The sequence below is a fragment of the Hyperolius riggenbachi genome, chromosome 4, assembly GCF_040937935.1.
Source record: "Hyperolius riggenbachi isolate aHypRig1 chromosome 4, aHypRig1.pri, whole genome shotgun sequence".
NCBI lineage: Eukaryota > Metazoa > Chordata > Amphibia > Anura > Hyperoliidae > Hyperolius > Hyperolius riggenbachi.
The window spans coordinates 91,379,086-91,401,797 of NC_090649.1; the positions used below are offsets into that span (position 1 = coordinate 91,379,086).

The window sequence follows — 22,712 nt, forward strand, 5'->3', positions numbered from 1 at the left end:
AATCAGTCCATCGCTGTCCTCCTCCGCCACCTGGATCTTCTGCTATGAGTCCCGGTAATTCAGCCAGTCAGTGCAGTCCAGCCACGTGCCGCTTCCACAGCCAGGAGCATTCTGCACCTGCACAATAGTGCTGCGCAGGTGTAGTATGCTCCCGGTGGCGGAGTGTGTGCATGCCCACTACGCCAGACTGGCTCAAGTACCTGGACTCATAGCAAAAGATCCAGGTGGCGGAGGAGGACAGCGAGGGACTGATTAGCCTGAAGGGGGCTGGAGGAAGCCCCAGGTATGTATAAAACTTTAATTTCATCTGTCTCAGGTTTACTTTGTTACACAGTAGTACTATACTCTACATATGCTCTCCCCACAGAGCTGCAGGAATCCACTGAGAATGTTGTGCACATTGAACACAGAGGTGTTGTCTATCACCCATAAACCTGGTTCAGATTGTACATGAAGAAGGTGTAAAGCCTCATACACACGAGGCACAGATGTCTCACAAGAGACAAAAAAAAATAAAAAACAGCATCAGTTCGTGGCCAGGTCCCTCTGTGCAGCAGCCGTACACACGGCGCACAGAGGGACATAGGTGCGGTGGAAGCTGTCGCCGAAGGTTCCTCCCCCCCGCTGGAAGCTCCGTGCATTGTGTATGGGTTGCTGTCGTTAGTCCGCATACACACGCAGTACGCGTGGCGGACTAGCGACAGTTGCGGCGAAGTTGCCGCGACAGCTTTTGCCGGCGATTGGCCACGTCAATCGCCTGGCGACAGCTCTGATTGCCAACGGTTTGTGGCGCGCGCCTCATACACACGGGGGACCTGTCGCCGCAACATGCGCGTGCCACGTGTTTGTGGCGACAGGTGTGCCCCGTGTGTATGAGCCTTAATAGGGGAAGAATCGCCTTATTCCCCTGCAGAGTACCTGCACATCACGTACCCACAGTTACATTGCCTAGGGCCTGATAGATGTTCTTTGTTCCTGTCTGTACCTTCTACAAGTACTCTTACCAAGGACTAGTTTTAGTCTATGATTAAAGCGGACCCAAATTAAATAAAATCTATTTTCTAAATTATAGTAATAAATAGCAGCCTTTTTTCAGCTGCATGATGACAAATATAAAATATTTTACATTTATTAGAGAAACCCCTCCCTCCCTTCCTTTCATATTGCCAGAACCGAATCCGGCAAACTGGTGGAGTAGATGGTGTCTGGCAAAGGAGGAATTGCTAATGGCTGCCACCTGTATAACCCTAGTTATGCACAGAGGAGGGTGAAAAGCATGCATTGAAATGCTCATAGGCTTGAAGGAGTGTTTATTTATCTTTGTATGTGTCAACTAAATAATTTGAATTAAAAAAAATATTTGGTTTGGGTCCGCTTTAAAGGGAATAAATATGGCAGTCTACATATCCTTCTCACTTCAGTTGTCTTTTAAAATTCCTAAGAATTGGCAGTTAAGGGCTCTTTCACACTACAGGCAGCGGTGAAAGGCTAAAACGCTGCGTTTTGGCTGCAGGCGTTTTCAAGGCGTTTTAACGCCTGTACATCACAATCAATTGTAATGAGAAACGCCGCGGTAGGCCCAGAAAAAGTGCCTGGGAGCGTTGAAACGCAACTCTCCAAAACGCGGCGTTTAGTGTGAATGGTAAAATGAAAGTCTATGGACTTTCTTTTACCTAGGAAAACGCCAACTTCGGCCGTGGCGTTAAAACGCCGAAAAAGTCCTCTGGTGTGAAAGGGCCCTAAGAGATGTATTTCATGTTACATACTTTCAATCAACAAGATTGTAATATGCAAATTAGAGGAGTCTGAGTCAATGGAATCCTAAACTGAGGAGTCGGAGTCGGTGGATTTTTGTACCAACTCCACAGCCCTGCTGAAAACAGGAAGTCAATTATTTTGCAGACGCAGTGTTCTCCCCAGGCTCTTTTAGCCGGGTGCTCCACCCGGCTAGATTTGGTGACCACCCGGCTGTCATCGGCTCACCTTTTCACCTCCTCCTATGCTGTAAGCAGAGTTGCCCTGCATTTTCATCTCGCCCCACCCGGCTACTTTTTCATGCCACCCGGCTACTTTTTCATGCCACCCGGCTGGAAAAAAATTCTGGGGAGAACACTGAGACCAATCAGAAATAACTAATATCTCATTGGTTAAGATATTGAGCAATCAGATGTATCAGAGAAAATGGAAAGTGCAGAATATCTGGTCTTTAGCCCCATCTACACGATACGATTCTTTGTACGATTCGATAACGATTCTATTTACGATCCGATTAAATCCGACATGTCCGATCGGAATTCGATTCGATTCAATTCGATTTGCCATTGTTTTAAAATGGCAAATCGAATTGAATCGAATCGAATTCCGATCGGACATGTCGGATTTAATCGGATCGTAAATAGAATCGTAATCGAATCGTACAAAGAATCGTATCGTGTAGATGGGGCTTTAATCTCCACGTTCCAGTCAATCTGGGCTCTAGTGCTTGTAGGACTTGCAAGGCATGGCAGCTGACCCTAAAGCAAATAAAGGGTCAGTCTGATCTTCTCCCCTGGGACGCAGGGAACAGACGCTAGCCTGCCTACAGACATGGGAAAGAGCAGTTAGATCCCTTCCTAGGGTAATGTGATTCCAAGGTCTGGTGCTCTTACCCACAACAACCCAAAAGGAAGCATTAGCATGACAATTATCACAACCTTTCCTCCAGGTGCTTTGATGGTACAAGTCCCCAGAGATCTATTCTCATCTAATGCCTTCACTAACATGCTGCTGCTAACAGATACATCAATAAACAGGCAGAAGGGACAGATAATCTCTGCTCCACTCACTCTCATGGATAGGACAATCAGGTCTCATGTGTGGCTTTCATGTAAGGAAACTGTCAGATATGAGATTGGAGATCCACAGTGACAATCGCTGCACACTATGTCACAGCATGCCACAGACTGAGAGGAGCATAACGGAACTGAAAACCTAAAAAATGTCCACAGACTGCTTAGCCATTTTCCCCCTACCCCACCCCCTCCCATGTCCCCTATTTGCCCTTGCTTTGGCAATACCTGTAAAGAATCTTGGTCATGCCAATAAAGCTATCTTTGATTTGATTTGATTTGATTTGATTTGATTACCCAGCAAGCTCATGGTGAACCAGAACTCCTAGCAGTGTGTAAGGGGCTGAATGAGACCAAAAAGCCTCCTTACTAAAATGCTATGGCTCTGTAATATTATTAACAAGCTGACACATTATTGCATTCCAGCGGTTCTGGAGGGATAACAAAGAGATGATTTGCATATTCAGCAGTGATGCATTGTGGGACACCTCAGAGCGCATGCCAACCTGAATAATTGAAAATTCCATCTGTTTTAAAGAGAACCTGTACTGAGTAAAAATATTTAAAATAAACACATGAGGTCACTTCAAATGAACATTACATAGTTACCTTGCCATCAGTTCTGTTCAGAAGCTAACCATTTTCTTCTGACAATAATCCCTTCCAGTCGTGACAATATTTTGTCAGATCTGAAATATGTCAGTTGCTGTCAGTAAAATATCAGTTGCTGTCAGTTATAGCTGAGAGGAAAACTGATGTACCAGGTAATGACCATGTTTCCATATGGCTCAAGTGGGCAATGTTACAGTTTAACTGTGTGCTGACCAGAAAGCTGTTATGGGTAATGGCCATTTTCAAAATGGAGGACGGAAAATTCCCTTGATCACAGTGAACAAACAGGACGCAGGAGAGGAGAAAGACACTGAGGCGTAGACTACATGGAAGGTAAGTATGACTTGTGTATGCTTATTTTGACTTTTAATTTTCAGTACAGGTTTTCTTTAAGAAGGCAAACTCCTGTCACATATGAAGAAGCATAGGGAAAATGCTAGTACAGACTTTAGATGATTGGCAGACATGATAAGGTCCGGGTCAAACTGGGCGACTGTCAGTACATGAAAATGTAAGCCCCCCATTAATTTCGAACAGGGCCCCATTTTACCTAAAACTTCCCTTGGCCATGATACAGGAACCAGCAGTGTCCTCCTCGGGCTCTTTCAGCCGGGTGCTCCGCCCGGCTAGTTTTGGTGACCACCCGGCTGTCATCGGCTCACCTCCTCCTATGCTGTAAGCAGAGTTGCTCACAGAAGCACCGGCCCTGCATTCTCTCATCTCGCCCCACCCGGCTACTTTTTCATGCCACCCAGCTACTATTTCATGCCACCCGGCTGGAAGAAAGTTCTGGGGAGAACACTGAACCAGTATCCCAAACCAGCATATGAACAGGCAGCTGGACCCAGCTGGGGACACCAGCCATGCTAAGAACACAAGGAGAAATGCTGAAATAAATGCAGCACAATTGCATCGAAATAGCATTGCAATCCTATCGCAACAAAATCACTCGTAGCGTAAAAGAGCCAGAGCGATTGATTTTTTCATGCAGAAGTGAGCTCAAGATGGATGCTCGCCCAGGAAGGATATAAAAAAAGACTTTACCATGGTGACAGGCTTCAGACACAGGACAGACACAGTACATTTACTGTGAGGGTACTAAATAATGTTTTCATTCACGAGTTTAATCTGGCTTTAAAGGGACTCCGAGCAGTGAATAAAAACAAAATCTGAATTTACCTGGGGCTTTATTCACTGCTCGGAGTCCCTTTAAAGGACCACTCCAGCAAAAGAAGCAAGCAGTTAAAATCTGACAGAACCGACAGGTTTTGGACTAGTCCCTCTCCTCATGGAGGATTCTCAGGGTTTTCTTTTTTTTCAAAAGCATTTAGGCCCCGTTTACACTTAATCAGTAGCTCTCAGTTATAACTGAAAGGACAACTGATTTTCAAAGTAATGCCCATGTTTTCCTATGGCACAGTTTACACTTAACGCGTTTTAACTGAAATCTTTTTCACAATGATTGCTATGGAGAAGAAAAAAAAATGCCATACCATACCAACTGATTAAGTGTAAACAGGGCCTCACGGAACAGCATAAGATCTAACAGCCAAAATAGTGTGCAAGGGAGTAGGGCGTTTGGCTGGTATCTTACTATTTTGGCAGTTTAACACCATTCAGGAAATGCTTTTGAAAACAGAGAAAACCCTGAAAATCCCCCATGAGGAGATGGAATAGTCCAAAACCCGTCGGTTCTTTTGGATTTTAACTTTTTTCGCTGGAGTGGTCCTTTAACCCCTTCCCGACCGCCTAACGCGATAGGCATTGGGAAGGTGGCAGCCCCAGGACCGCCTAACGCAGAAAGACGTCAAGAGCAGTGGGTGGAGATTAGAGGGGATCGCGCACATCCCCACTTTAGTTATGGAGCAGAGCTCCGTAAACAGCCTCCTAGCTCGCAATCGCGGCTAAAAAAAAAAACCTCAAAAAACGGCAGCTACAATCAGATGCCACCAACAGAAAGCTCTGTTGGTGCCAACAAAAGTGGGAGCAGATTCATTTGTGTGCTAAGTTATACAACTTAGCACACAAAACCTGCATGGCTCTGCAGCGAGCTGTCAAAGCTGCAGAGCACTGAATTGTAAAAAAAAATCGCCTGTTCACTAGAGGGGTGTAAGCCTATGGTCCTTAAGTGGTTATGTCCTTACCCACAACTACAGCCAAATACAGGGGTCCAAGCTCATCAACCTGTCAGTATGATTTGGGGATAACGCAACCACCAGGTGAAAATTAAAGATAACTTTGAGGGAATTAAACAAGGAGTCAAGGGTAACCACTGAGCCATCTTTCTGCCCGTGGCAGATGAGGCAATATCCTGCTAAGGATGATGGGCAGGCAAGCCCTTCCCCCTCTTGGAATCTGTTTATTGAACCAGGTTCTGTTGCAGCACTGGAAAAAAGGATGTGACTGACCACCATATAGGACAGAACTAGTTTTACAGATCAGAACATGAATTTATAGATCCACTCACTCCTAAAAATATCGGAATTGTAAGCAGGAGGCGAAGGAAGGGGAAAAATAACTGAGCTTAGTGCTACTTTGATGTCCAGAGGCATAAGTCATGGCAAGTGACCAGTGCAAACAATAGAGCCATTGGAAACGTCTCAAGCATTTCTGGACGTCTCTCTGAGCTTTCTATAGATGACCTATGACCCCTCTCACAAAGCCAGTATGCAAGCCAGGCACTGACATGTCAAGAGTCCTCACTAGGCTAGCCATCCATGCTGCCTCACACTGTCTCTGTCACACAAGAGAAAAACAGCCTATACAGTAACATCACTGCTCAGACAGTTCAAAGCCATTAAAACCTACAGTATTTTGGAAGAACGGGTCAAAAAACACTTAAACTAGTAAGTTGCCTTAGGAAAATATACTAAAGTAATCTCATGCTGCCCACTGATAAATAACGCAGATATAATGCTTCAGGCTAGATTCACAGTGGGACGTTGCGTTTTGATGCCACGTTAAAGTCGCACCGCAAGCTTACAACGCAACGCGCCCAAAAAGTGGCAACGCAGTGTTACCGTCGCATACAGCAGATACAGTAAAAAATACAGGCAATGAAAAGTATGCGTCCAAGTCATTACTGAGCATGTGCAAACAGTCCAACGCAGCTAATAACATGTATAACGCACTGCATGCAGTACTTTTACTTAACGTGCAGCGTTAGGCACCAACGCAACGTGTGCACTGTGAACAGGGCATTGATTTTTCATTGCAGTGAGTTATTCTGCGTTAAATGCTGTTTTAACGCGCGACTTTAACGTCCCACTGTGAACTTAGCCTCACTGTTTTCATGCGTCTGATGATACCCGAAACCCTCTGGTCAAAGGTTGGGTGGGGCTCTAGGCAAGGTACTAGTTGAGGCCCCACTAGAAGAACAGAGCCAAAACCAGGACCTAGAGCAACACTAGAAGAATGGAGACATAACAAGGGCCTAGAGCAACAATAGACTAATGGAACCGCAACACTAGACTAATGTAACCATCCATTATTCCTAGAGCAACACTATAAGAGCAGAACCAAAACCAGGTCCTAGTGCATCATTAGTAGAACAGAGACAAAACAAGGGCCTAGAGCAACAATAGACTTAAGGCTCGCACACACGCCGTACTAAAGGGAACGACGGGTCCGTCAGACCCTCCCGCTGGGCGTTCCAGCGATAGTACAGCGTGTGTACAGTCTGTCTGCAGACTGATAAGGCTGTTTCTGAACGATCCGCCAGAGACAGCCTTATCAGTCTGCAGAAAGACTGTACACACGCTGTACTGTCGCTGGAACGCCCGCCCAGCGGGAGGGTCTGACGGACCCATCGTTCCCTACAGTTCAGCATGTGTACGAGGCTCAACGGAACCAAAACCAGGTCCTAGAGCAACACTATAAGAGCAGAACCAAAACCAGGTCCTAGTGCATCATTAGAAGAACAGAACCAAAAGCAGGTCCTAGAGCAATACTAGAAGAACAGACAGAAAAAAACAGGACCAAGAGAAACACTAGAAGAGCAAAACCAAGTCCTAGAGCAACACTTGAAGAACAGACCCAAAACCTGATCCTAGAGCTACACTAGAAGAACATAACCAAAACCAGGTCCTAGAGCAGGACTAGACTAACGGAAACAAAACCAGGTCCTAGAGCAGCCTTTCTCAATTTGTAGCAAAGAAACAGCAGTGGGACTGGCACTCAAGCAATTCCGGAACACAGCAGCTGGACCCTGGTTCCAAGCAGTACATGCTCTAGGTCTCATACAACTTAGTATTTCCCATAGAACAAACAGCAGACCTGGCACCGATTTGCAATTTTCCAAGAGTTTCCTTTAATCCAGCGGGTACAAGCAATACATAAAGAGTAAGTAGGTGGTCGGCCTAACAGCCGTTTCGCAGGTTGCCCTGCTTCTTCAGAGGCACAAAGACAGGGTAACCAGGTATCATCCCCCATATACTGTATATACAGTAGTGCATAAGAAGCTAAGCTTCTTATAAGAGGTAAGCTTCTTATGCATTACTGTATATATATGGGGGATGATACCTGGTTACCCTGTCTTTGTGCCTCTGAAGAAGCAGGGCAACCTGCGAAACGGCTGTTAGGCCGACCACCTACTTACTCTTTATGTATTGCTTGTACCCGCTGGATTAAAGGAAACTCTTGGAAAATTGCAAATCAGTGCCAGGTCTGCTGTTTGTTCTATGGGAAATAAGAAGAGCAACACTATAAGAATAGAACCAAAACCAGTTCCTAGTGCATCATTAGAAGAACAGAACCAAAAATCAGGTCCTAGAGCAATACTAGAAGAACAGACAGAAAAAACAGGACCAAGAGAAACACTAGAAGAGCAAAACCGAGTCCTAGAGCAACACTAGAAGAACAGACCCAAAACCTGATCCTAGAGCAACACTAGACTAACAAAACCAAAACTAAGTCCTAGAGCATCACTTGAGGAACCGAATCAAATCCTGGTCCTAGGGCAACACTGGAAGAACAGAACCAAAACCAAGTCCTAGAGCAACACTAGAAGAACAGACCCATAACGAGAGCGTAGAGAAACACTAGACTAACAGAGCCAAAATCAGGACCTAGAGCAACACTATAAGAACAGAGCCAAAACCCAGTCCTAGAGCAGCACTAGAAGAACAGAATCAAAACCCGGTCCTAAAGCAACACTCTGGGCACACTCCAATGAGTTCTGGGTCACCATGAGCTTGCTGGTTAGTCTGTACCTCTGGGCTGGAGCACACCAAAACCCTCTAGCAGATCCGCAAAATGCTAGCAGATTTTGAAACGCTTTTTCTTCTTTTTCTGTAGCGTTTCAGCTAGCAATTTACGGTTTTGTGAAGCGTTTTTGGTGTAGTAGATTTCATGTATTGTTCCAGTAAAGCTGTTACTGAACAGCTACTGTAACAAAAAACGCCTGGCAAACCGCTCTGAAGTGCCGTTTTTCAGAGCGGTTTGCGTTTTTCCTATACTTAACATTGAGGCAGAAACGCATCCGCAATCCAAAATCTGCAGCAGCCCGGGAGTCTGCGTTTCTGCAAATGCCTCCCGCTATGGTGTGTCCAGCCCATTGAAATACATTACCCTAGCGGATCCGCACCCGCAAGCGGATCGCAAACCGCAGCCGAACCGCTCTGGTGTGCACTAGGCCTATAAGAACAGAATCAAAACAAAGATATAGACATAGAGCAACACTACAAGAACATTTTCTGAAGCTCGTTTAATCAAGTTAAAGTATGTCCCAGCATTGGTCAGAGACGATCCCCTGACATGAAAGCAACAAAAGTTGATTTGGATAATCTCTTTCATTATATTCACTATACATAGTATTCTTGCAAACTTTTAAAACTTCACATTTCTTCTTCAGGCATGATTCAGAATTGGATGAGAACATGCTGGTCACAAGTGGCCTCATAACTCTGTCTGTGGTTTTATGCATTACAAAGACACACTGCAGGGAGCCCAACTAAGCTGGAACCCGCTGGGAGAGATTTGGGAGTTACAATAAAAGGACACTTGGAAGTGGGGACATACTTAATGCAACTTTTGTTATTTTGTAACAAAGTTATTCTCCTCGACGACTAACACCGCAACAGACTTCGCCGATTCATTTTTCTACTTGCGAACAAGTAGGGATTATTTATATCCAGCTGTTCCAATTTCAAAAGTAAAAGCCCAGCACTGTGGCAAAAGCAATGCAACAGCAGGGCAATGTGGCATTCTCCTACCTGCAGAGCTACAAGCAGACAGACTACAGACAGGGTGCACAATAGACCAGACACAAGCTTGGCATTAGGTGCATAATTGTTTCAGCCTGGGAACAAAGCATCAAAAATCCTGTTCACAAAGAGGAAATGAAGGCTGGGATTTCAGCACCTGGGTGTTGAAGACTTATCACATAACACTTCACAAGTCAACCCTTTCCCTGGTACAATCAATTACCAGGAGGTGGGAGGAGCAGAGTGAATAGGACTCAAGGCCACTGTGTCTGTGAGAGACAATGTTACTTCCTTATTTATGTCTATTAGGAATGTTACATTACACTGGGAGACAGAACCATGCGCTGACCTCCAGACAGCGGAACATCTTGCACATCCAGCATGGAATAGAGGCTTTATTTTAAAAGGCTTAAATTATATAAAAACTCAAAGGCTTCATTTGGAATGGTGACCAAAACTTATATAAGAAAAAACTAACAACTAAAAAAAAAAACACAAAAAACCCCCAAAACAGCCAAGTAATATTATACCATAAATATTGATGCCTAGTGACACTAAAGCAAAAAAGTATGATATAATGAATTGGTTGTGTAGTACGGATAATTCATAGCACATCAGTAGCAATGAAAAGAGTCTACTATTTTTATTTTCGGTTATATAGCTTTTTTTTATAACATTGCATCATTCTCTAATATTTTCAGTTTACTAACTACACACTGTATTTCAAACTGTGAAATAAAGCAAAGCTAATGAACCTTTGAACTTTCCTGCAGTAAAACCTTAAACAAACAAGAAACAGTGAGTACCGGTTGAGATAAGTGCTTCAGAAAACAGCACTGTAGCCAACCAAGCTTAATCGGAGAGCTCCGAGAAGCTCTTTTGCATGGATAACAAGTGAAGTTGTTTAACTCTTCCTGTACTGGAAAGTGGAAACAATATGATACTCTGGGCTACTAATGTTCTATTTCTAAGTTGTACTACACATACAATTCATTATCTCAAACGTTTATTTTCACTTCTGATTCCCTTAAAAGTGAACCTATATTGAAACAAATAAAATGTAGATACTTCCCTCAGTAGAGCATCTGGATAATCCCGGCTCATCCTCAAACCCACGCAGGGTCCCTCTGAACATATACAAGACAAGACCATGGGGTCCATTCCTGTAGCTTTTCTGTTAAATTATCTCTTAATTAACTTATTAACCCACAATGTATCTCTTCTTAAATGACTTAAAGCGGACCTGAACTTAGAACTTACTCTCTACTCTACAAATCCGTCCACAAAACCTGTTCAACCTACATTTCTGATCTTACTCAGAGATACACACCAAGCCGCTCACTCCGCTCCTCCAATGAACTTCGCCTGACCGTCCCCCCACATCACCCAGTCCCATGCACGCCTTCAGGACTTCTCAAGAGCCGCTCCAACACTATGGAACTCCCTACCTCCACCCATTAGGGCAGCCCCCTCCTTCAACATCTTCAAGAAAGCCCTCAAAACTCACCTTTTCACTTTGGCCTACCACCCCTCACAAGTGCTCTAAACCCGCAGCTGAACTCTGGCCCCCTACCTCTCGTGTCCCTACCTCTCCCTCTAGATTGTAAGCCTTTGGGCAGGGTCCTCCTCCTTTTGTGTCCTACCTGATCATGCACCTCCATTACTGTGCACCCATGCTATGCATCTGAGTGACCCTAACTTGCCTAATCTCCATGCTCCCCTCCAGTGACTGACTAAGCATTACCTGGTACTCATACTGTGCTGTGTGATCTGGTTTTCTTGTATTCCTGTATTGTCATATTGCTGTATGTCACCCCTAAATATTGTCTGTAACCTTAACTAATGTCCAGCGCTGCGTAATATGTTGGCTCTTTATAAATACAATAAATAATAATAATAATAATACTCTAAAAAATAAGCAACAGCATAATAACCTTTAAAGAAAAAAAACATGTATGTGTTACAGCTGATACAAATCCTGCAATAAATCTGCAGTGTGCCTACTTCCTGCTTTCATGGAAGCAGACATAGGGTTAATATCCTGTGTTTACAAATTAGCTGCTTTGCTGAGGCAGCCAGCTGGCACAGCTGAGAGATCAAATTACAACTTGAGATTAGTCACAGGTGAGAGGGAATTAGACAGGCTAAACTCTCTAAATACATACAGGGTGCATTTCTCTGTTTTCCTTCTGTCCTGTGCAAGAGTTCAGGTCCACTTTAATGGGCACTTTTAGTTAAGTGCTATACTCCCGACACCCAGTGTTACTGTACACTACAGTGTGTTTCAAATCTCAGCTCTTCCTGTTCAGTAAGCCAGCACCTTTTCGGTATGGAGACCTTGGGCAAGACTCCCTAATACTGCTACTGCATAAGGAGTGTCCTAGCGGCTGCAGCTCTGGTGCTTTGAATCTGCCAGGAGACAAGCGCAGTATAAATGTTCTGTGTCTTGTCTACAGTCAGAAAGACCCAGTCATGCTGTGATAAGCAGAGCAGTAAGGATTAATTATGAAGCACAGCTTGTATGTGAGAGCAGCAACTATGACTGGTTATGTACATGATGATTTTGCCATAGAAAGTCGGAAGGTGTGTGGCGCCCCTGCAGCTGAGAGAAGACTGCAAGGTAAACGGGAGCTGTGACAGGAAATGAACAGCTTGCCTGGCCTGTTATGAGGTGTTGCAGACATTAGGTATGGGCATATCCGGTGAAAGCAAACGCCACACGTAAATCGCATCATTCCTTTCATTTATGCCCACAGAAATCCCTTTTTCACAACTCAACTAAGGGCTAATATAAAACACATTTCCATTGCATTATAATCCATGCATGGTATATGCTACAGACTAAGAAGCAGGTTCTGTTACTACAGCTGGATCGCATATTGGGTGCTACCTTGGATGTAAGATTCAGGCCTTTGACCAGGGATCTCATCACTGGCTCAAGCCAGCACCTAAACCAGTAAGGAGTCTGTAGGCAAGGCTCCCTAATGCTGCTGGTTGCCCATGGAGAGCGCTATAAGTGGCTGCAACTCTGAAGCGCTTTGAGTCTGCCAGTAGAAATGCACAATATAAATGTTATATGTCTTATCTAGAAGGATAGGAAAATTGTGTACCCCCACACATGCGCAGAAGACCCAGATTGACGCGATTTAGCCAGTTACCGGGGGGCTGATGAACGGAGGCACGTGGGAGGACAGCGAGGGACTCAGCGGTGTTTATGGGGTTGGAGGAAGCCTCAGGTAAGTATCAAATCTTTCTTTTTTAACGTCTCTGGTTTCCTTTAATAATATTAATAATCCTAACATCTGTATAGCACTTTCCTGCTGGACTCAAACCGCTTATGAGCTGCAGCCACTTAAGGACGCGCTCAAGGCCCACCCTGCCGTGTCTTGCCCAAAGACTTCTTACTGAATAGGTAATGACCGTGGCCAGGATTCAAACCCTGGTCTATCATGACAAAGGCAGGGCCCTTCACCACTACACTGGTATGTTTGGGCGCCACCATAGGCCGTTGTTAATTACGTCTATGGCAGCACGCTCCGAAATTACGAAAGAAATACTGTAATTTGGGTTCTGGCAATAGCTGAATCCTCCATTACGGGTCCAGTGGAAGATATTAGGTAATCAGTAGGGGAATATATAGTAGTCTCAGTTATCTGGCATTGGTGGAGATTGGCTGATGCCAGATAAGTGTAGCGTAGTAGCTGACGTTCCCTTGCTTTGCAATTGCTATGACAGCAGAGCTTTGTTAGCTGGTCAGGAGCTGATTTCATTGGCTCCTGATCACATGATTAATGTGAGCCAATGAGATTGGCTCGCAGTGATCACAGGATCAGGAGCCAAGGGCCTGTTCAGACTATGCGCTTTCCTAGACGTTTTCAGGGAACGTGTCTGGGTACCAAAAACGCATAGGAACGGCTCCTATTGCTTTTGAATGGGCTAGTTCACATGTATGCGTATGAGACGCATACGTTTCTCATCCGCATTGCTGCACGCAGTTCTGTGCGTTACGCATAGAAACGGACGCAATGAAAGTCTATGGACGTGTATCAAAAACGCGTACTATTGCGTTTTTAGCGTCCGTTTTCCTCTGCGGTTCCCATAATTCTTTTTTTTCCCCTGGGTCACGTGTATGTGCAAAACGCAATAGAATACGCATTAGAACGCAAGAAAAACGCATGCGTTTTTCAACTTGCGTTTCTTTGATTTTAAACGCATTCTTCATACGCAGATAGTCTGAACAATCGGCTCCTGACCAGCTCCACAGGAGAAAAGCACTATGCAAAGCATGTAAAATGCACAAACATAAAAAAATCATTAATTTGCCTCACAGAATAATATCCAGCCATTTCCTTTAATAGTAATTTGCCATTAATCTCCGTTGGGCGCAAAAAAGGTATCCACCGGGTACTTTAATCCTCCTATCCCATTTTATGCATGCTGCCATATATATATAACGGCAATATACTGATCAAAGAGGCAATTCCCACTGTTACTACCTCAATACACACCGGACAATAGGAATACAGTCCCACACTCAGTCTTTATGGAGGACAATAAGCTGCCATTCTTCCACACAATGCAGGGAGAGCTTCCTTATTTCAGCTATAGGCATGGTAATTTAGGTATGCTTACATGCTAACAGCCAGTCTGACAAGCAGTGAAATTGCTTCAAGCCTTTCTAAGCATATCCTTACACTGGATATTACACAGCAACCTTCAGCAGCATCACACAAACACAGCCGACACAGACAGGAGAGGGCAAAGCCCGCTTAATGCAGGTAAATGCCATCACATGACTGAATCCAGGTGTGTAAAGCCTCACCAGGTGAAAGTAGGCCGAAGCAGCAAATAATGACTGCCTCAGACAAGAATCTAGCATATGTATAGCAGCCCCCGATGCTGCCTGATGCCTCAGACAGAGATTAGCCTGGCAGATCGCTCTGGCCAAACGCCAGACGAGAGCATTATTCTCCTCACTCACCCATACAGCCACGTGACATGGCTCCCACACTGCTTCATCAGCCCCCCCGCATAGCATAGCAACAAATCACGTTGCTAGCCTACCTGCTAACGACACGTCTGTACAGCCTCGGCCCTGCAAAGTCGTCCAAGGGATTCTACCAGGCTGGGAGACATGTCTTGTACATGTGTATGAGGCTTAAAGAGACACTGAAGCGAAACAAAAATATGATATAATTTGTATGTGTAGTACAGCTACAGCTATGCAAAAGAGCCATTGAGCACCACGACTTTCAAAATCCCAGAGAGCTCTGTCTTCTGAAGCTTATTATCTCAAGTGTCAGTCACAGTATTTTATTTTTCTCTGCAGAGGACAGGTCAATAGTTCACTGGCCTGCTCTGTAAAATCATTTAGAATGCTGAGTAGTGTGTAAACTGCAAATAGTAGAGAATGATGCAATGTTATAAAAAACACTTCATAACTGAATATAAAAATATGAGAATATTTTCTTTGATACTTATGTTCTAGTAATTATCTGTACTACACAACCAATTCATTATATCATCATTTTCTTTTCGCTTCCGTGTCTCTTTAAAGTGTACCTAAGATGAAAGACATCTCAGGTACTACACTTACCTGGGGCTTCCTTAAAGGGAACCGTAACTGAGAAGGATATGGATTTTTCCTTTTAAAATAATACCAGTTGCCTGACTCTCCTGCTGATCCTGTGTCTCTAATACTTTTAGTCACAGCCCCTCAACAAGCATGCAGATCAGGTGCTCTGACTGAAGTCAGACTGGATTAGCTGCATGCTTGTTTCAGGTGTGTGATTCATCCGCTATTGCAGCCAAAGAGATCAGCAGGACTGCCAGGCAACTGGTATTTAGAAGGAAACATCCATTTCCCTGTCAGTTTAGGTTCCCTTTAAGCCCCCTTGAGCCCGCTCCGGTCCCTCGTGTCACCCTGGTGGCTCCTGAGATTTGTAGTACGGCCTGGGCGAGTGGCACTTTGTCACGCATGCAAAGCCCGGCCATGTGCGCCCCTCTGTCATGCTCCCATGGGCGGGAGTGTTCTGCACCTGCACAGTACTACTGCGCAGGCACAGAACGCTCCTCGCGATGGCAGGGGGAGCGTAGCACCAATGGAAAGCTAGTAAAGGGGATGAAAATGGACCACTGCCGGTGCGCTCTGGTCCAGGGGCCCTGGTGCAGTCTGCATTGCCTACTGCTATGCCACTGGGCAAGTCCTATTGCTCACCACAGATTTTCTTCTACATTTGATCTGTCAGATCAGCATCATTTATTAATTTATGGGGTGTGCTGACCTTCCTGTACAGCCCATTCAGGTAATATGCTGTCAGACAGCCTCTAAAAACATGAATTGCAAAATGCTGGAGAGATTATTATTGTCTATTTATACTACACTGACATCTTCTGCAGCACTTTACAAAATATACAGTACAGTCCTGTCACTAACTGTCCCTCAGAGGACCTCACAATCTAATCCTTGCCATAGTCAGTCATTGTCTTATGTATCTTTTAACACTCATCTGAAGATGGATTGCGGAACATCACAACAATGCCTCCTGATAAACGCAGTTCCCCAATCCATCTTCCACGCGTCGTCACATGACGGGTGGGAAAAAGAAGTCGAGCAATCACGGTACTTTGCGTGGGATTCGTCTGGGATCTTACAGATCCAATCCCTTGTAATGGTCGTTATTGGCGTCCCCAAACATCTTTCCTGTAATCACGCGGCGGCTGTACCCACGTTGCAAGATTGCGAAAACGATGGAAAAATCGCAGAGAAAATTGGGCAGTGGGTTCAAGCCTTAAAGTGTACCAGAGCTGTAAGAAAAATGCAAGAATCAATACTTACATGCGCAGGAGGTCCGCGCATACGCAGAAGACCACGACTGATGCGACTAAACCTGTTACTGGGGCTGATCGCAGCTGAACGGCAGCCCGCGAGAGGATGGCGACGGACTCACGTGTGTTTATAGAGCTGGAGGAAGCCCCGGGTAAGTATTGATTCTTGCAGGGAAAAAATGAAGGGGAGGGGGGACCAATTAACCTACAGTATCTGCATCGTTTTAGAGTGTGGGAAGAAACCAGAGTACCCAGGAAACCTAAACAAACACAGGGAGAGCATACAAACTCCATGCAGATCGTGTACTAACCCAGATTTGAACAGGAAACCATGGTACTGCTCGATCCACTACACCACCGATCTGAACCCAGATCTGAGTCGTTGTGGGCGGATTTGCACTTGGCATCCTTGATGCTTCTTAGTGTCATTTGCCTTCATAAAACAGAAGGAAACTTGCAATAATTCAGCTTTAAAGAGACTCTGAAGTCTCTTATAAATCATCTTTTTATAAAAAATCCAGTGTAATAGGATAGTCCTTCCTAAACCGCTGCATCCCCACCGCTCTAATCTAACTAAATCCCCCCAAACTCCCCAGGGGGCAATCCGGGCAGCGCTTCCGTGAGAGGCAGAGCTATGAGCCGCAGCTCTGCCTCTCAGCGCGTCTCTCAGCCCGGATCGCGGCCTCTCCCCGCCCCTCTCAGTCTTCCTTCGCTGAGAGGGGCGGGGGAGAGGCGGAGATCCGCCGCTGAGAGACGCGTGTGAGGCAGGGCTGCAGCTCATAGCTCTGCCTCACACGGAAGAGTAGAGGGCAGCAAAATCCATGACCAAGAAAGTCGTGGATTTTGCGGGGGAGAGGGAGGGGGGAGTTAGGGGGGATTTAGATAGATTACAGCGGCGGGGATGCGGCGGTTTAGGTAGGGATATCATATTACACAGGATTTTATAATAAACAGATGATTTTTAAGAGACTTCCTGTGTCTCTTTACGTGAACATTTGTGGTTACCCACAATGCACCACTACTGAATATGCAAATGATCTCTTTATGCCCCTGTAAGTCAGGCTAGCATCCAGAACTGCTGGTGTACAGCAAGCCTATAGCTTTAAATTTTACAGAGCCACATCAACCCCACTCCTGATGCTCCTTAGTACATCTCTAATTTCAAGGAGACAAATGCCGATTGGACAAGGTCGTCATACCTGTTGAATCTTAAAGCCCCACAAACAAGAGAAGACAGCCTGACAGACATCTGTTGTTACTGGTGAGGCAAGCGCTTTGCCCAGTATTCCCGACAACAGCAGGACAACTAGGACTTCATGCCAATTTTATACTTCAGAAGACTCCCTGGGCTCTGCATGAGTCTGGAGATCTCTGACCAGACCCCCTGTCATTACCATTAAAGGTGGCCATACACTGGTCGATTTGCCATCAGATTCGACCAACAGATAGATCCCTCTCTGATCGAATCTGATCAGAGAGGGATCGTATGGCCACCTTTACAGCAAACAGATTGTGAACCGATTTCAGCCTGAAACCGTTCACAATCTGTTGTGGTGGTGCTGCTGCTGCTGCCCCCGCCCGCCCGCATACATTACCTGCTCCGCCGGCGCGACTCCAGTCCCCCGGTCACCGCTGCTCTGTCTGCGCTCTGGTCTCCAGGTCCGGCATGCCTCACTTCTTCTAGCCCGGCAGGAAGTTTAAACAGTAGAGGGCGCTCTTCCTGCCGGGCTAGAAGAAGTGAGGCATGCCGGACCTGGAGACCAGAGCGCAGACAGAGCAGCGGTGCCCGGGAGACTGCAGTCGCGCCGGCGGAGCAGGTAATGTATGCGGGCTCTATTGCGTCGGTCGTCGGGCACTCGAACGCCGCTAGCGACGCGCTCTTTACCCGCGGGCGATCGACGGTTATTTTCCGCACGGCACGATCGACGGGATCGGACGAAATGGATCGAAATTCGGCGTGTAGCGTGAACGATTGGCAGCAGATTCGATCCCAGTGATCGAATCTGCTGTCGAAACGGGCGCAAATCGGGCCAGTGTATGGCCTGCTTAAGGCTGTAAAACAAAACTTTCACATTCCACTAGCTAAATGGCAAAGTCCCTGGACACAGAGGGCATAAAACGCACCACCCCATAGAGAGAGACACAGCTGCAGCTCTGCACTCTGATAGGAGAATGAGGAGTAACAGAACTGCATTGCCAAATCTGACACAGACTGGCCTTGCTTCCCACGTGTGCCATAATCTTACAAGCCAGATTCCCTCACATCTGCAGAAATGGCCACCTTCTACATTTTATTCTAAGGGCTCAAGCACACCATGAGCGGTGATGTCAGTCAAGACACAAATCCTAAGTATCTATCTACAGACTGAGGGCTCACAAACTCGAAATCGAGAAATCTGGGAGACACAGACTGATGTACAGACCCAGGGAGAACAGACTATGCTAACACTGTGAGCAGAAGGCTGTCCACAGACTGCTTTTTTTTTAGCTTTCTGAGGCCTGGGGCACACCAGAAGAGTTTTTCTGAGCGTTTTGAGTTTTTAAATCTGCTGCTAATGTTATCCTATGTGTCTGTGCACACTGGAGCAATGAGGTTTTGTAAAAAAAAACCATAGGATTACATTGGGAAGAGCTTTTAGAGGTTTCAAAAGCTCTTCCCAATGTAATGCTATGTTTTTTTTTTACAAAACCTCATTGCACCAGTGTGCACAGACACATAGGATAACATTAGCAGCAGGTTTAAAACTCAAACCGCTCAGAAAAACTCCTCTGGTGTGCCCCAGGCCTTAGCTCATGTTGCTCACAACAGTAGCCCGGAGAAAGCAAGGCTTTATGCCCATGTACGGAAAAAGTGAAAGTACATAAACATCCTACAAAAACGTGCATGGGCAGCCCCAGGCCCCACCGAAGCAGGGCCCTTTCCATTGTTCCCCTAGAGGGGAACCGCCCCCTTTGCCTTCGGCGCAGGGGGCTTTGTGGTCCTCCGACACCCGAAGGATTGGAGGACCCCGACTTGCCACGTGGTATTCCACTTGCCAGGGTCGGCTCCCCCGAGAAGGAGCCTCTAGTCGGGGACCGAAGTCCCCAGGGGACAAGTCCCAAATGCCAGAAAGCTGGCCCCGACCTTGCGGCCAGCATTATAAGAATTCCCCACTCTCCCTAGCCAAAAGGCCGGGGAGCTGTGTTGTTTGGCTAAGCATACAGCTAGTACAGACCTTAGTGCCTTACTCCACCACAGGGTTTCCCAGGCCCCGGGTTTTTCAGACACTCCTGGATCGCCACTCCAGGGGCAGCACACCTGAGCAAAGCCCTCAGCCCTTCAGCTTAGATCGTGGTAGATCCATTCAGGAAGAATCGTATGCTAGGCATACACGGGTCGATGCGCCCTTATCAATCGAGCCGCTGATGGCTCGATTGATAATTTCCGACAGGTCCGATGACCGCAGGATCAATTCCCTGCTCGATCCCCGTGGGCGACCAATCGAGCTGAAGATAAGGAAACGCCCGCGGGGACGAGCGGGAATCGATCCGGACGGCGGCGGGGACGAGAGGGGACACGGTGGGAGTCGTTACGGCGGCTAATCGAGCCGCCGAATCGACTTATGTATTCCCAACATAAGGGATCGTAAGAACAACAATGGGCATCTCTACTAGAGGATTTCGGGGTGTCCCTCCCCCAAATTGCTCGTTCAAGCTGCCCCCCCCCCCCCAATTCCGAGGTTGTCGGAGTTTACTTCGGGCCCGGCCCGCCCCCTGAAACTGATAAGAACAGATACTACACTTGATCTTAGCCAAAAGCCTGAGAAGCTTAACCAGCTTACTAGCTGAAAGATTACTCTTTTTGTATTAATTTAGCCAATAAATGTTATCAGGCCTAGAGCCCAATAGCGGCATTTAAGCGCTTGCGATTTGAAAAGCTCTTGCTAATGTAATGCGAAGGGTGTGATCCCACTTGAGGAATGTCATTTTTGAAAAATCACCCATAGCATTGCATTAGAAAAACACTGCTAGTGGGTTCAAGGCCTCAACCTGATTTAAAACATCCTGCTTTTACTGATGGCTAATGCAGTACATCACACTACAATAAACCACTTACAAATACACCTGGCATTGACAAGTGGCAGCAGCAGCTCCAGCTATAAATTGTTGGGGGGGGGGGGCACAAAGGGGGCAAGATGGCTTGCTGGCAGGATCCATTTGGGTGATCAAAATTGATGATTATATGGCGAGCTTTAGATATTTTTGGTCAAGTGATGAAATTAAGGCTAACTAGTTCAGCAATAATAGGAACCAAATGTAAATATCACAAACAGACCTCAGAGGCTTTTGAGCAGAGCAGATTGTTCAAATGAAGGTGCTGTAATGGAAGAAAGGTAAGCTACAGAAGTACTTGGCTAGTTGGCTGGCATGCTTTAATCCCAACTTGCTAGCAAGCTGCTCCTGTGTGGACAGATCACACACAAATCATTTCAGCCCCCAGCCTGTATGTGACAATTTTACAAGTAAGGGGAGGGGAAAGAGGCAGGAGGGAAAGAAACACTTTTGTAATTCCTTAACTTAGTAGCTAAGCATAGCTGCAGATTAGAGCTTGTATTTTACAGACAGGAAGTTTTGAATCAGGATAACATCATTAATTGGCTAATTTAAAAAAAAAAAAAAAAACAGTTCGCTTTCAGCTAGTAAGCCTTCCTCAGACTCTACTCCCGTTGACTAACAATGTTAAAACATATAATCAGAAGGTGGTAGAGAGATTTTTTTTCCAAATATAAGTGTCATCTAGAAACATTTTATTAATTACAAGGGATGTTGCAAGGATTGAGAGGTATTGATGGCAAATAGATAAGACCCTTGGTTTACTTAACATCTACATAGACTCAGGCTGACATGAAGAGCGTTTTACAGACACTAGCCTGTTTAGTGTATGCCCCTGGAAACAATTAACTGTATGTTACTGAGCAGGGGGGGGGGGGGGGTATACAAAGGGGGGGGGCACAGTGATTCCTAGGAGGGGCCAGTACCCCAGCATGCCCCAGTGTAGTGCCGCCAATAGGCAGCGGATGCTAGGGAAATGTGATAAAAGTCAAAAACATTCATTCAGATAGGAACAAAAACACTGATCAAGATTTCACTGTATTTGAATCAAACTGGCCAAGTAAAAATAATATTGCAATAATATTAAAGAAAATCTGTAATGAAAAAACTCCCCTGGGGGGTAATCACCTCGGGTGGGTGAAGCCTCCAGATCCTATTGAGGCTTCCCCCGTCCTCCTCGGTCCCATGGCAGCAGAGAAAATCCTCCCGGTGCGGCGGCGATGTAAATATTTACCTTTTGGCTCCAGCGCAGGCGCAGTATCCGCTCTTCCCACGGAGATAGGTGAAAATAGCCGATCTCCGTCGGGCTGCTCTACTGCGCAGGAGCAAGTCTCCTGCGCAGTAGAGCGGACCCGACGGAGATCGACTATTTTCGCCTATCTCCGTCAGAAGAGCCGCAACTGCGCCCTCACTGGAGCCCGAAAAGGTAAATATTGCACAGGCTGTCGTATTTGTCGCCAGTGTGTTCCGGGGGCTGCAGCGAGACCGCCGTGGGACAAAGGAGGACGGGGGAAGCCTCGATGGGGTCCAGAGGCTTCCCCCTACTGAGGTGGGTACCCTTTTAACTTTTTTTCAGTACAGGTTTTCTTTAATTTATGATGATGATGATTCATATTAATATTTGGGTAGCACTGGCTGACTGTACAGACAATAACCTGTCTGTATTAACAATAATCACTAGAAAGATAGGTTATGACATGTACAATAAGCTAATGCTGCTCAAATACAAATAATAAGCTAGTGATAATAATAATAAAAAAATAACAACTAATTAGCATGTTATTTTTACTTCTGCAGACCTGACTTATACAGTTGATGCCATTACTAAATGTATTAATAAATAATAATAATTATGTGTAACAATGCCATGCCACTGACATAATAATAATATTGTTGTTGTTATTATTATATATATAACATGCATCTCCCATGTCAAAACAATATATTCATACTGAAAAATGAAAGATAAACTTTACATGTAATACATTTTACATAAACACAACATGAATTGCTATAAATCAGACACAGGCTGCAGAGGCAATACAATATATAGCTGGGAGATTATGTTGTGAAACTTGGTCCCCATCAGCACAGAATGAGGAGATTGGTGAGATGTATGAGGCTGCTGTATATGTTGTCTTGCCCTCTC

At 45.6% G+C, this 22,712-nt stretch overlaps 1 protein-coding gene across 3 annotated transcripts in view; it reads right to left on the reverse strand.

Annotated features, from left to right (window-relative positions):
* GREB1 (growth regulating estrogen receptor binding 1) overlaps positions 1 to 22,712 on the reverse strand; it is a 198,631-nt gene that overhangs the window by 171,696 nt on the left and 4,223 nt on the right. For 2 of the 3 annotated variants that reach the window (XM_068280292.1, XM_068280290.1), the window contains exon 1: positions 3,438 to 3,512. The exons of the other annotated variant lie outside the window; for it this stretch is intronic. The gene's annotated coding sequence lies outside the window, so the exon portion shown is untranslated. Of the gene's footprint in view, positions 1 to 3,437; positions 3,513 to 22,712 lie in introns of those variants that run through there. 3 annotated transcript variants of the gene reach the window in all.